We start from the raw sequence: 12,630 nt of genomic DNA, 5'->3' as shown, positions 1-12,630 counted from the left end.
CTTAATTGAACATTAATCAGACGTTTAACGTGTACTGATGCTGCTGGCATTGGTGCTGATTGGAACTGTGGTGGTGATGATGAGGAGGAAGATGAGAGAGAGAGACTTCGATTTTTGTTCACTATTCCAATAATGATGATGGTGAGGATAATGATGCTAGAAATTATGATGAAGATGATACCCCCATTATTGTGATGGAATATAATGGGAGTAGCAGCTAGAGGGGAAATTATATCCTCAAATGCACAATTTACCCATTTCCTCTCTTCACAAGGTGTCTGTCCTTCCTCTAATATAGGAGGCCACACACACAGAATACAGATTAGGGTGTATGCTTTTCCATATTTCATTAAAAACCTTTCTTTGTATTGCTTTCCGTTGTCAGTCAACATTCCCAGGAGTTGGCTTTTGTCCCAATATAAAACAGCTGGCCTTTTTACAGTGTTTGTGTGTGTGTGTGTGAACGTACTCTTGAATATTTCCGGCCACATGAATTAAGGTCAGGCATTCTCTACTGCTGTCTTTTTATCCCACGTCTGAGAGACATTAAGTCGTTTAGTTTTATTGACTCTCTGTATCTCTGTTTACTTAGTCTCTCCTCTACTTGCTCGCTGTCTCTCTGTCTCGCTCCATCTCTTTCCCTTTGTGTCGCTCTCACACAAACACACAGCCACTCACACTCCCGTCTTACCATGTGTTTGCCAGCCATACATTCAACAAGGGCAATTTAGTCCCACCCGTAATTAACGTGGCAGTCTGTAGCTGTGACATTGAAACACCGGTTGGTTTGCCGCCAGAGGCATCAAACAGGAACCCAGGTGAGCATTACCATCACATCCTGCAGGTGTAAATCATTGTGGCGATGGCTGCCACCCCCGATGACTGAACACGGTCATGCTGGGGCTCATTCTCTTCATTCTCCACGCCCCGAGGCTCCATTTTTGTCACGTATATCTCCAGCAACAAAGTAATAAACGGAATTGCGAGTCAGAGCCAGAGGCTTTGAGCTCGTTAAATAAAACCGTCGGAGTAATCAAGTTGCGCTTCTTTTCCCGCCGCGGTGCCATTAAAAGGCTTTTATTGAGGTGCCTTATTTTAAACACGGCTGCGAGGGAGGGAAGAGAAGAAGGTAAGAGAAAGGTGGAGAAATGGCTCTTTATTTCTTCTTCCTTCTCCTTTTTGTCTGGATGTCTCCCCCCCCCCATCTGAATTGGTAATACCAAGGAAATGTGAAACATTGGCTTCCTTTTATTTCCTCCTCCCCCTTGGGGACTGTGACAGCATGAGGGAGGTTGAGAACCATAATTGAGGTACCTGAAGGACACTTCCTTGTGCCTCCCTCTCTGTCAATCACCTACAAAGCAGCAGCTTGGGCGAGCGCGTGTGTGCGTGCTAGTGTTTGTGCGTGCGTCTGTGTGTGTGTGTTCATCGGTGGGGGGGGGGGGGTCCTAGCTGAAGACTTCATTCTCCATGTCACTGCGCGTGGAATGCTTTTTCTCACCGTGCGAAGACTGACATTAAAAGAGACAGAATGATAACAAGTAATCGGTCCGCTTCTCCCATCGAAGATGCATTCCTGTCAAAGAGCTCTCCTCCTCAACTCTCCACAGGCTGCCATTTTCCCCTTGAGCCAATCACACTGAATTATGGGGTGAGCGCCCTCGATTGTGGTGGTTGTGTCGGAGAAGCAATTCCACCTGACAGCTGCTAGCTCTCAGACAACAACCCAGTCTTTATGGAAATGATCTCCCTACCTTTGTCTTTGTTTGTCTTGTGCTTGCCGAGATGAAAACAAAGCTCTCCCTTTCTCTCTCTCGCCAAGCTACCTGAACCAGCCCAGATTAGCCATAGTGTCCCCAACATCACACGGATATTTACACGTCACACTCCCTTGACATACATATTTAGATTCACCTTGTATTCAATCTCAAATCACTGCCTCCTGAGCTAACAGACATTACCATGTTTATTCTCCAGTAATAGCAGAGGCAAATCGGAACGCGGGAGAAAATAACAACTTTTTTTAAAAGCCCAAAATGAGAGCCTCAGGTTCATTTGGATGTGGAGGGTGTTATCGGGGTTGTTATTGACATGTCATATGTGACCGACCGTCTCAAATCTGTCTTATTTAGCAACATTTGAAATAGTTTTTTTTTTTTGGATAAAAGTAGAGACTCAGCTTTAGGTTGAGTTTTACCCTCTCTAACTTTTGGGCTGTTCACCCTCTCTGTCTGCTCGCCCTTCACTTTCTGTCCACATTAGAGTGAGGGGGAAATATCTGGCCCATCAGGCAGCTGTCTCTGTTTGCCGTTTGGACATTTAAGGGCCCATGGAATTGTTACGGTAAGGTTTGGGCTTCGGTCAGGGCAACAACCCAATAAACGTAGAATAACGGAGATTGACATTCCTATCTCTCAGGGGAAATTTCAATATTGCATTTATATTCATACAAACAGCGAGGAAGCTCCATGTGGGTGGTCTGGGCAGTCAGCGGTGGTATGATTTTCATTATTACCCTATTATCCTTTTATGGGTGATTTCTTTGACACAGTTCCTGCACTGACGCCCCTTTTACAATTCAACGAGACGAAGGGGTGACCTCTGGACTCCAATCAAACGGATGGTTGACGCCGTTGTTGGTGTGGCTGAGAATAGCTAGGTTAGCTTAGCATAGCCGCCCTGCACCACAGGCTGAGGTCAACTTTGGCTTCTTCTCAGGCAGTGGGAATCTATTCAGAAAGAAAGGATAATTGGCTGGACTAAAGGATGCAGGTGCCGGTTCAGCACCCGTATCTCTCTGCAGTTTGTGTTATCCCACCTTGAATATGATGCCATTTCAGCAAGACATTGCGAGCTGTTTTGAGAACTATGTTTTTCATAAAGCATAATGGTGTCATCCAGAAGATAGTCGTAATAAGCACATTTCCCGGTGTGTGGCGCCATCGAGACTGGGGGTGTCATAGAGATTATGGTGTAGCCTAGTAGAGACGTTTTCTAGTTCCTCCGCTCCGTATGTGTCCGCCTGTCACAGCCGCTCTTTGAATACGCCATATAGTTGCATATTCTTGTATCCTTATCAACCCATTCCTCCTTTAGTTTATACTATACGTTTCTCCCCCTCGTGACAGTATGACAGTATCACTGAGTGTATGGGAGGCTGCGAAGCCTCCCTAGGTTCCCCTACACATGTATATTCCTCTTTCTTTATCTCTCTACGTGCCTCGCGCTGAAGCATCGCCTCACCTTATAGCGGAAGCGCGCCTCTCGACCCTCCCTTTCCCAAAGTGATACTTTTGAAGGGCAAAACCAGCGCGAGTGAGAAGGACCATCTGACTAGCTCCCATTCCCGTGCCCCGTCATTGGCTCGCACCGTCTCTGCGCTCTAATTACGCTTCAATCATACGGAGGAGCGCGGCGTGCGGTAAATTATTTCACAGAGCAGCTTGGAGACGTGCAGAGAGAGAGTGGGAGAGAGAGGGGTTTGGCAGAGACCGTGTCACCACAGACAGCCAGCTGCAGAAGGAGACAGGCCAGCACTAATGAACAAAGTTACAAACTTATCAGAGGGAGAGAGTGTCTGGTCTGCCACACCCCCTCTAGGGGAGTGAGAGTTACAGTAACCTTTAATGGACATTGGCATACATTGGCATCACCATCCCAATACACAGAGAAAGACTTTAAATTGATACGGGATTTATTTTGAATTTTGTTACTGTTTGTTAGAGTTTGTCGTGACTCTGCTTTGTAATTCAATTCATTATACGATCCTATCTGTAGTTTGAATGGCACTACGAACAAAGACGAATAAGTATTCTAATTAAAGTAACATTGGGGCTTTATTCAGTGAATAGCTATCTATTTTGTTACCAAATTGCCTAGCAGTGGCCCTGAGCCCAAAACGGTGTATTTCAAAAGGAGTGAAGGCCAGCCTCAATATGCTCAATGCTGCCATTGCGTCGCTTTGAAGCTAATATAAATACATATAAATACGGCTTTTCAGACTCAACAATGGCCACCGTATGCAGTTATTCGAATCCCTTTGATGTGGCAACTGTGTCAAGCCCCACCCTTAATCCCTCAATTGATCTGTGTCCACTACCAGACTGAGGGAGGGCCATTTCAAAGGGCCCCTGATTCCACCATCGCAGACAGACCCGACGAAGCAGCACTTTGCATTAGTTTACCCATCTGGTCAGAGAAAGGACAGCGATGCTCAGGACGTGTCTTCAATTGAAGCGATGCTGGACAAAGCTGGATAGTGTTTCAAATCGGTGTATTGTTACGCCTTCATGGTGTTAGCAGTTTTACCTACACTGTAATCTGTGCATTTTTACGTCTAAATTGTGGAACAGCAGTGTACTTAGCAACATATTACTTACAGATTGTCAGAGAAAATGGCTCATGTCAGGGGCTCAGAGGTTTAGTGAGGTTGAGGTCTGAACATTTTTAGCTAAAGCTCATTTACTGCATTTCAATGCATATTGTAATTCCCAACAGTAATTTAGTTATTATTATTATCCCGAGTGGCGCAGCGGTCTAAGGCACTGCGTCGCAGTAGTCCGGACCTACACACACACTTGTGTGTTTGTTCCTTTGATGGGAGTATGTTGTGGGCTTGGTCGGCGGATGTGGCTGCAGTAGAGAGCTTTAAGCTCTCCCAGCTCTCTCCCAGCCCAGGCCTTCCGTGCGAGCCGCTGATTCAGTTGCCCCATTTCAATTTGTCTTCATCAGTCATACCAATTAACTCGGGGATTAGATTCCTCGCTGCCAGCAATCTCCGGCCCTCCTCCCTACCCCTCCCTCGTCCTACCCTCTCTGCCAGCATGCACGGCCCTGACTATACACATTATAGATATGTTTAAATCTACGCTCCACTAACAGCTCCCTTGTAGACATTCTTATCACTGGAGGTTTCGCACTCCCAACGGACGGTCTTCTTAGTATTCTGTGTGGTGGGTGGACTTTGGCGTATCAACAGAATTTTAAAGGAGAGGAGAGACTTCTTGACCATGTGTTTTCTTAAAATTCAGTGTGGTGGACGGCCTACTATTTTTCTGTTTCCACACATTGTAAAGGAGACTACTCCTTGACCATGTATTTTTCAGGGGGGATTTCTCTGCCGTCATTTTCCTCTACCTGTCGTCCTTCACGAGGACAATTTCCCCTTACAGCCTGGAAACGGTGAACTGTGAGTTTCCCCTCCGACCGAACCAGCAGGAAAGTACCACGAGTGCCAACCTCAACCATGCAGTGAAGTAGTAGGAGCTATTTAAAGCTAAGGGAATCCAAATGACATTGAATGACGAGCCTGTCCCTGCTCGTGCTCCTGAAGCAGGTTATTTTCACGCTCACACACACACGTGGCTTATTTCGTTTATTAGATAAGCCACATCATGCTATCGCTTTTTTTTTACTGTTATAGCGCTATGCTGTCATAATGTATGAATTAAGCTTCCATACATTTAGATGGAGAGAATAACATAGAATGTATGCGTGTGTAAAGTCTCTCTTCTATCTCCTCCTCTGACGAAGAGGTACAACAAGGATCGGACCAAAATGCAGCGTGATGATGATTCATGATATTTTAATGAAGGAAAAGCTATACATACAGAAACTACAAAAATAACGAAATGAAATAACGAAAACCGAAACAGCCCTATCTGGTGCAAACACAAAGACAGGAACAATCACCCACAAAACACTCACAGAATATGGCTGCCTAAATATGGTTCCCAATCAGAGACTACGATAATCACCTGACTCTGATTGAGAACCGCCTCAGGCAGCCATAGACTACGTAGATACCCCACAAAACCCCTAAGACAAAAACACACCACAATAACCCATGTCACACCCTGGCCTGACCAAATAAATGAAGAAAACACAAAATACTAAGACCAAGGCGTGACAGCGTGAGGTAACATTTCTAGGGGTAATCCACCGCCTTACTGTGTAACACACACACACACACACACAGTAGACGAACGAAAGCGCCACTAGCCAGGCTATGTTTAATTCACTCTCAAATGTAACACGATTAAGGTACCCTCCCACCATAGCACAGTTACATATTCAGGGCTTAAAGCTCCTGTCTGCGTGAGTTTACATTTCTACCGCGCTGAGAAAGCCTCTCAACGTAATTAAGATGTAATGCTAATTCTGGGCGCTGCTGCACAGTCTGTTTGGATTTCCGACTGGCTGCCGATGGTAACACAAACAAATAGTGCCGACCGTGTTACGTGCCTGGCCATTAACGAGAGACTAATCACGCAGGAGTGAGGCTCATGGTCGGGTTTGTCCTTCTCATCCCGTGACAGTCTGGCCGTCACCGGTTCGTCACTGTCTGTCTCTGTCTCTTTTTGGCCATCTGCCCCCCACCATCACCATCACCGTCCCTCTCTCGCTCTTTCTCTCGCTCGCTCTCTGGTTCTCGCTGTCTCTGTCTGTCTCTCTCTCTCTGGTTCTCTCTCTCTCTGGTTCTCTCTCATGTTCTCTCTCTGCAGGCCCCTAATGAATTGTGCAGGCATGCCATGTTAAATTAGACTGACAGTTTCCATCATATTGGTAGGGGTTGTACTGTAGGTGGACTCTGAGACAGAGCAGCATAGAGCTCTGGCCATGTCAAAAGGCCCACGCATCAGCCAGAGGCTGCCTAGTGACTGTTGATGGATGGGGAACTGTGACACCCATGTCTCTTATTCAGACTAATGAGGGAAGGGGAACTGAGGGAGTAGTGGGCTCTGGCTCTCTGGCTTTGGCAATGCCGTTTTTTTCCCCCTCCATCTGAATGTCACTGTGTGTGGCGGTGTGTCTGTCCAATCTCTGCTAGTGGTCTCTGAGTGGGGGGTGAAAGGTCAACAACAACAAAAAAAGAAGAGAGAAGTGAATGTAAAATCTGCATCTTCGGGATGAAATTAGCCTTTGAGTTTTCGTCTCTCTGGGGGGAAGAAAAGAAGGAAAAACGTGAGGGAGTCACTCTACTCTCTCATGTCCCCGAAGTCAAGGTCGACCAGGAAACCAGACTCACCCAGGAGCTGCCCTTAATGAACCTCTGTCCCAGCATGCCGACTGACTGCTGATTATTGAGCAGGGGAGGTGTGTGCGTGCGTGTGTGTGTGCATGTGTGTGCACGCATACGTGTGTGTGATGAGGGGGTCTCTTCAGAGTTCACATATGAAGCTGTCTCCAGGGCCTCAGTCAGAGCAGAGTGAGAGCCAGTCAGCAGTTCAGAGACCACGGGGGCAGGCCAGATACTCGGGGTAGAAATTATCACCATCTGCGGGGTGATTCCTCCACACCACATTTTGCTGTCCGGTGTTGTTTACCCTACATAACATACTGTACATCAGCACATCCTGAAAACAGACCGAGCCCTCCTCCGGGGCTGTTAACCTTGAGCCCTGTGTGGATCCGGGTGGATGATGCATGTTCGGCTGTGTGTGCTTGTAAAATCACTGGGAAATATGCACGTTTAACTCTTCTTAGACATGGTGTTTTGAGTATGTTCACATTCATCTAGTTCAATGAGATGTTGACTCGCTTGTTGACTTAATGACATTTTCAAGGAAATATACACATTTACACGGCAATCACCGTAGTTCCCTCTCCCTCGATGATCCACTTATGTTTGAAGGTTGCTCACATGGCTTGGCTGTGATTCTTTCACCTCCCCCCTCCAAATCGGTGATGTGCGTGTGGTGTCTGCTGTTTAAATGCGTTCTCTCCGCCTCTGCATTGTGTCAATATTTTGTCTGCGTTCTGTCGTCTGTAATTTGCTGCAGAGTTGTCGCCTGTGATGAGTCTGTTATGTCTTTGCCTTGGTTATGTCTCACTCACTTCTAGCTTCCTGTGCTCAGGGTGCTCCTCCTGTACTGCGTTTATTGTGTCTGGCTTCTCGTGTTGGGCCTGTGTGCTGTGCTTGTGTTGCGCCCGTGCTTGTGCCACTGTTATCATGGCATTGTCTTTGTACTTTCTCTATGTTGTCTCAATGTTATCTCTTTTGATGTTAGTGCTATCTCCTTGATGTTAGATCTCTTTGTGGTCCGTGCGTTATCGTCTTGCAATCAAGGCAATGGCTTTGTGTTGCAACACCTAGTGTAATCGTCATGCTATCTTAAATGTTATCTTTTAGTTAGAGTTGTCTTTGCAGTAGTCAGTAGTCTTATTTAACTCGCATCATCCCCTCTGGTGTTATCTTAGTATTTTGTCTTTGTAGTTTTGTGATTTATATCATTTTGTTGTGTGTGTGTGTGTGTGTGTGTGTGTGTGTGTGTGTGTGTGTGTGTGTGTGTGTGTGTGTGTGTGTGTGTGTGTGTGTGTGTGTGTGTGTGTGTGTGTGTGTGTGTGTGTGTGTGTGTGTGTGTGTGTGTGTGTGTGTGTGATTCCTCCAGTGTTTCTGTGTTGTGTGCTCATCACGTCCTCCATGTTTGTGTTTACACGGCGACATGTCTGTGTTGTCCCTGTGTCGTTATGTTTGGTGCAGAGCAGACCTGATTGAAACCAGATGGCTAGTCTTTGGGAGTCTGACAACTGAAGAAGTAATGGCGAAAACAGTAGACAAGACGAGAGAACCAGACATGCCATCAACTACAGAGAGAGACAGATTTATGCACAAGGAGCATCCTATCTGGCTTTCTCTCTCTCTCTCTCTCTCTGCTGGGATGTGACGTTCACACAGATGCCTCCTGCAATAACCGATGGAAGAACACGCTAACTATCACATGCATTATGAAGCAAGCCGTCAAATAGTATCACGTCTTTAGGTTCCATGTTGTGTAATCTGACTCTAAACCGTTAAATATTTCCGGCTGTTTGCTCTTTTCCTTCCTAGCCAGTCTGACGGCGATGTTTACATCCGATTGTCAAATAATATACATTTACAGAACATGATACTCAAACAGGAAACCCTAAGGCCTTGACGTAACTTCTGCTAGCTCCCTTGTATGAACAAATCAGTTGCGTAGGAATTGTACAGTACATTCGCCAAACGGCCTTCGGGATACTTTTGTATTTTGCGAATACTGGATAACCCGAGGCCTGTTGAAGGTGTGCTGCCCCAGGACTGTGTTAGAAGAGAAGAAGGATTCAAGGATCTTCCCGAGCCAAGCCAGGGACGCTCCCTGACCCGAAGTTCCCTATAAGAAAGATCTGGAACAGACGGTAGATTGGGAGCCGTTGCCATCTTGAATATTGGATCACTCCCTCGCCACCCTTTTGAGGCAGATTGAGTGGATGCTGCACACAGAGCTCATCCTCTGCGTGATGAACACCCCTTCGGTACATCACATGATCCCCCATCTGGCCTGGCTCTGCTCGAATTTACAGGCGCAGCTTGGACGGTGTTGCAAGCTGTAACCTTGTTTAATATTCGCCATGACGACAGGCATATAGTATTCCCTAACAGGTTTTTAGCTAAAAGCAAGAACGTGGATGTTTACAAAAAGCATTGGCAATTGAATGAAAAATGCAAAAAAGGGCTTTGTGAGAAACTGTGCGGTTGTTGTATCCGGATCTGACTCCTTTTCCTGATCGAGTGGTTCATCAATCTCCATGGAAATGGTCACACCTGCTTCGATAGCTAGCTGATGGCACAGTGTTGCCTTGAGAGAGGGAGGGCGCAGAGAGAGAGTAGAGAGTAGAGCGAAAGAGAGAGGGTGGGGTCTGAGAGATCCAGAGGAAGTATAAATGTGCCTCCAATCGAATTATTGGCCAATCAAGTCATAACGTGAGCAATTCAAGGCCTACATCAACGGGGATAATCTCGTTGGCTGTGCATTAGGGGCCTGAGAGGATATGGGGTCGGCGAGGAGGGGGGGTTGGAGCTCTTAGTGGGTGCGCTCAGTGGGGGGTCTCAGAGGAAGAAGATTCTTTGATAGGAGTTGAGAGATATTTTTCACGTTGAATGAGGGGTGGATGGTGGAGTTTTAAATAATGTCTCGATCTCTGCCTTTGGTGTATCACTGTAAGAGACCGGGTAGAGTAGAAGGGTTGATTTCGCCTGTGTTGCCATCTGCTTCTGTCTCATTGGTCATTGATAACATTTCTCATGTGTCCAATTACGAAAGAGGATTATGATCTGTTTGTGTGCTGTCTAGTGACCCCTGGTCATATCTGACTCACCGGAGGTATACAGGAGATTTTGTCTGTACATAATGGTATATATTTGCATTAGTATTACTGTATTTGCTTATACGGTTGGCTCTCAAATGTTGTCTTTTAACACAGCTTTTGTTCACAATATTTCACCATTCTGACCCAGCTGTGGCAGATCTACAGCTCGCTCCATTGTTAATAACCTATGGGGTTTGACGTCTTCAGCTGTGTGTATAATGCCACTCATTGTATACATTCAGTGTAACATCTCCCAGCTTTGAGGTAGTCAACCAGGAGGGCTTACACCTGGAGAATCACTATGAACACACAACTACAACATGCCTGGCGTTTGAACAGTAGGGGCTCCAACAAAGACTCCCTCTCCAAAGCCGATGTTGGTTTCCGGAGGTTTGACACTGGCGTGGAGCGCTAATCAGGCTCTGTTTCATGGCCTTGGAAAGGTGCCCCCCAGAGAAAAGCCCTGACAGTTTTCCATGCGATTTGCATGTGGAGTGTTCCTGAACCAGCTCCCCTTGCTCCGCCTCGTGCCCGGGTATCCGCATAGTAGAAACAGCTGCCAGGGGAACAGCTTGTCGGCGGGAGGGAGGGGAAAAAGGGAGAGAAGGTAATCACTTTTGGAAAAATACTGCTTCTCCGGACCCTGCCAAGAGCTCGTTTGTGTTGTGGCTTTTCTACTGGAAGCCCGTTGCCTTGGCTCTCTGGCTTCTTTGGTTCTGTTGGTTCTGGCATCCCCTCTCTCCAGAGTTAATACAACAATGAGGGGTTTTCGTTAAAAAGCGTCTCAATGGTTGTAAATGGACGAAAACAATGGACAGGAGAATGATATTGGGGGGCTGTTTTTGATCGCCGTGAAGGCATGTGTCTAAGGATGTGAGAGGCCCGAAAAGAGTTCTACAAAAGTGTAGTATTATGAAATCACGGCTGACTTGGGGGAGCAATCCCCTTTTTATTGGGGAGCATGTCCTTATTTCCCTGTGGCACGACCAACACATCTGATCTTTCCCCAATTCCCTGAACCAGAGCCACCCCAACTGACTGACTACAGCCTGTGTCACGATCATGCAGTCCCGCCTTTGAAACGTGCCCAGGCAACTGCAACATTCTGCGTGTTGAGCTATTTTAAAATGCACATACATGTACAGTAGCCGAGAACGGATTATGCATAAACAGTAGCATCCCATTCAGCCAATCAAGCAGATCAGCTTGAGGGGAAGTGACAAGTTCAGCATTGTGCTGGTTAACATCTTATGAATACCTTCTTCTCTAGAACAGATGGCCTGGGTGTACGGGATACAGCCAAAATAACCCTTTCCCGACGCAAGGAAAAAAGCCTGTTTGAATTCATCTGTCTGTCATAATCAGTGAGTATTTGGGGGGGGGGGTTCATACTGTAAACATTGTTTACACACACACGTGCAAAAAACAGAAGCCTTTGAAACTTTGCATCCTTTTTGATTGAATAGCGCCTCCTTATTTACCGGCAGCTTATCGTCTTCCATCTACTAAGCTTCGATACTCTGTGATACAGTGTAAGTCATGGGAGATTGGAGTGGTTTTAGCTATCCGGAGGGAGAGGAGTGAAAGAGGAAGAGAAGGAGCGGTGAGAGGTGCAGGAGCTAGCGGAGGAATAGAAAGGAAGGAGCTGTACATGTTGGGCGGAGGTATATAAGTGTCCCTGTCAGCCTGTAATGACTGTGTGTTGGAGGCCGTTCAGAGACTCTGGACCTGCAGGGGAGCAGCTTTCACTTCCCCTGACACACATTCTCTCTCTCTCTCACACACACACGCACGCACGCACGCACGCACGCACGCACGCACGCACGCACACACACACACACATCCACTCTCGCTTAGACAGAGGGATGAGTCAGAAGCTCTGCTGGCTACTGTCCCTCCCTCCTCCTCCCTCTCTTCCTTTCCATTTCCCTCTTTTCTTTTCCTTTCCTCTCCTCACCCTGCTCTACAAAGGTATGTTTAATACATAAGGGCCCTAATCGCTATCGCAGCTGTGTCGGTCCCTCCAACCGTCTGGCTCTACGCTGTGTGTTCTTTCTCCTCTCTTCCTCTCTCATCCTTCTTTTCCGGTCTTCTCTCTTCTGCACCGCGGGATCATACAGAGAGGCCATTCTCATAGACCTCTGTCCTCAGGTGTCAAGTTCTCTTTCTCTCTCCCTCTCTGTCTTTCTCCCTTTCTCTATCTCGCTTTCTCTCTCTCACCATTCATTATATATGCCTCGTTGGACTTTAAACACCTCACATGATTATGGTGTGTAGGAATGAGGTAGAATAGGCCTTTGTTACCTGGTAACTACATTCAATTGCGTTCATATGCGAATAAGTACAGTAGGCTACTTCTTTGAATTTTTTAAAAAGCGCCATGAATTATTAACTCTTAAATGTAATGTAATTTATAATGTAATCTACGTCCTCCCAGAAAGTAACTATTTATCCTGAGAAGACTCTAAAAAATAACTAGTAATGCTGCACACTCAAAGAAAGGTTAAAATCTTACCCTTC

General features: G+C 46.4%; 1 protein-coding gene across 6 annotated transcripts in view; it reads left to right on the top strand.

The window, feature by feature from the left end:
* The window catches only part of LOC118397695 (RNA-binding motif, single-stranded-interacting protein 3-like), a 348,179-nt gene that overhangs the window by 228,124 nt on the left and 107,425 nt on the right, over positions 1–12,630 (top strand). The window lies entirely within an intron of this gene.

This window comes from Oncorhynchus keta, chromosome 19 (assembly GCF_023373465.1).
Source record: "Oncorhynchus keta strain PuntledgeMale-10-30-2019 chromosome 19, Oket_V2, whole genome shotgun sequence".
Lineage (NCBI taxonomy): Eukaryota > Metazoa > Chordata > Actinopteri > Salmoniformes > Salmonidae > Oncorhynchus > Oncorhynchus keta.
Note: the sequence above shows the minus strand (reverse complement) of the source record. Positions and strands in the feature narration are given on the sequence as shown.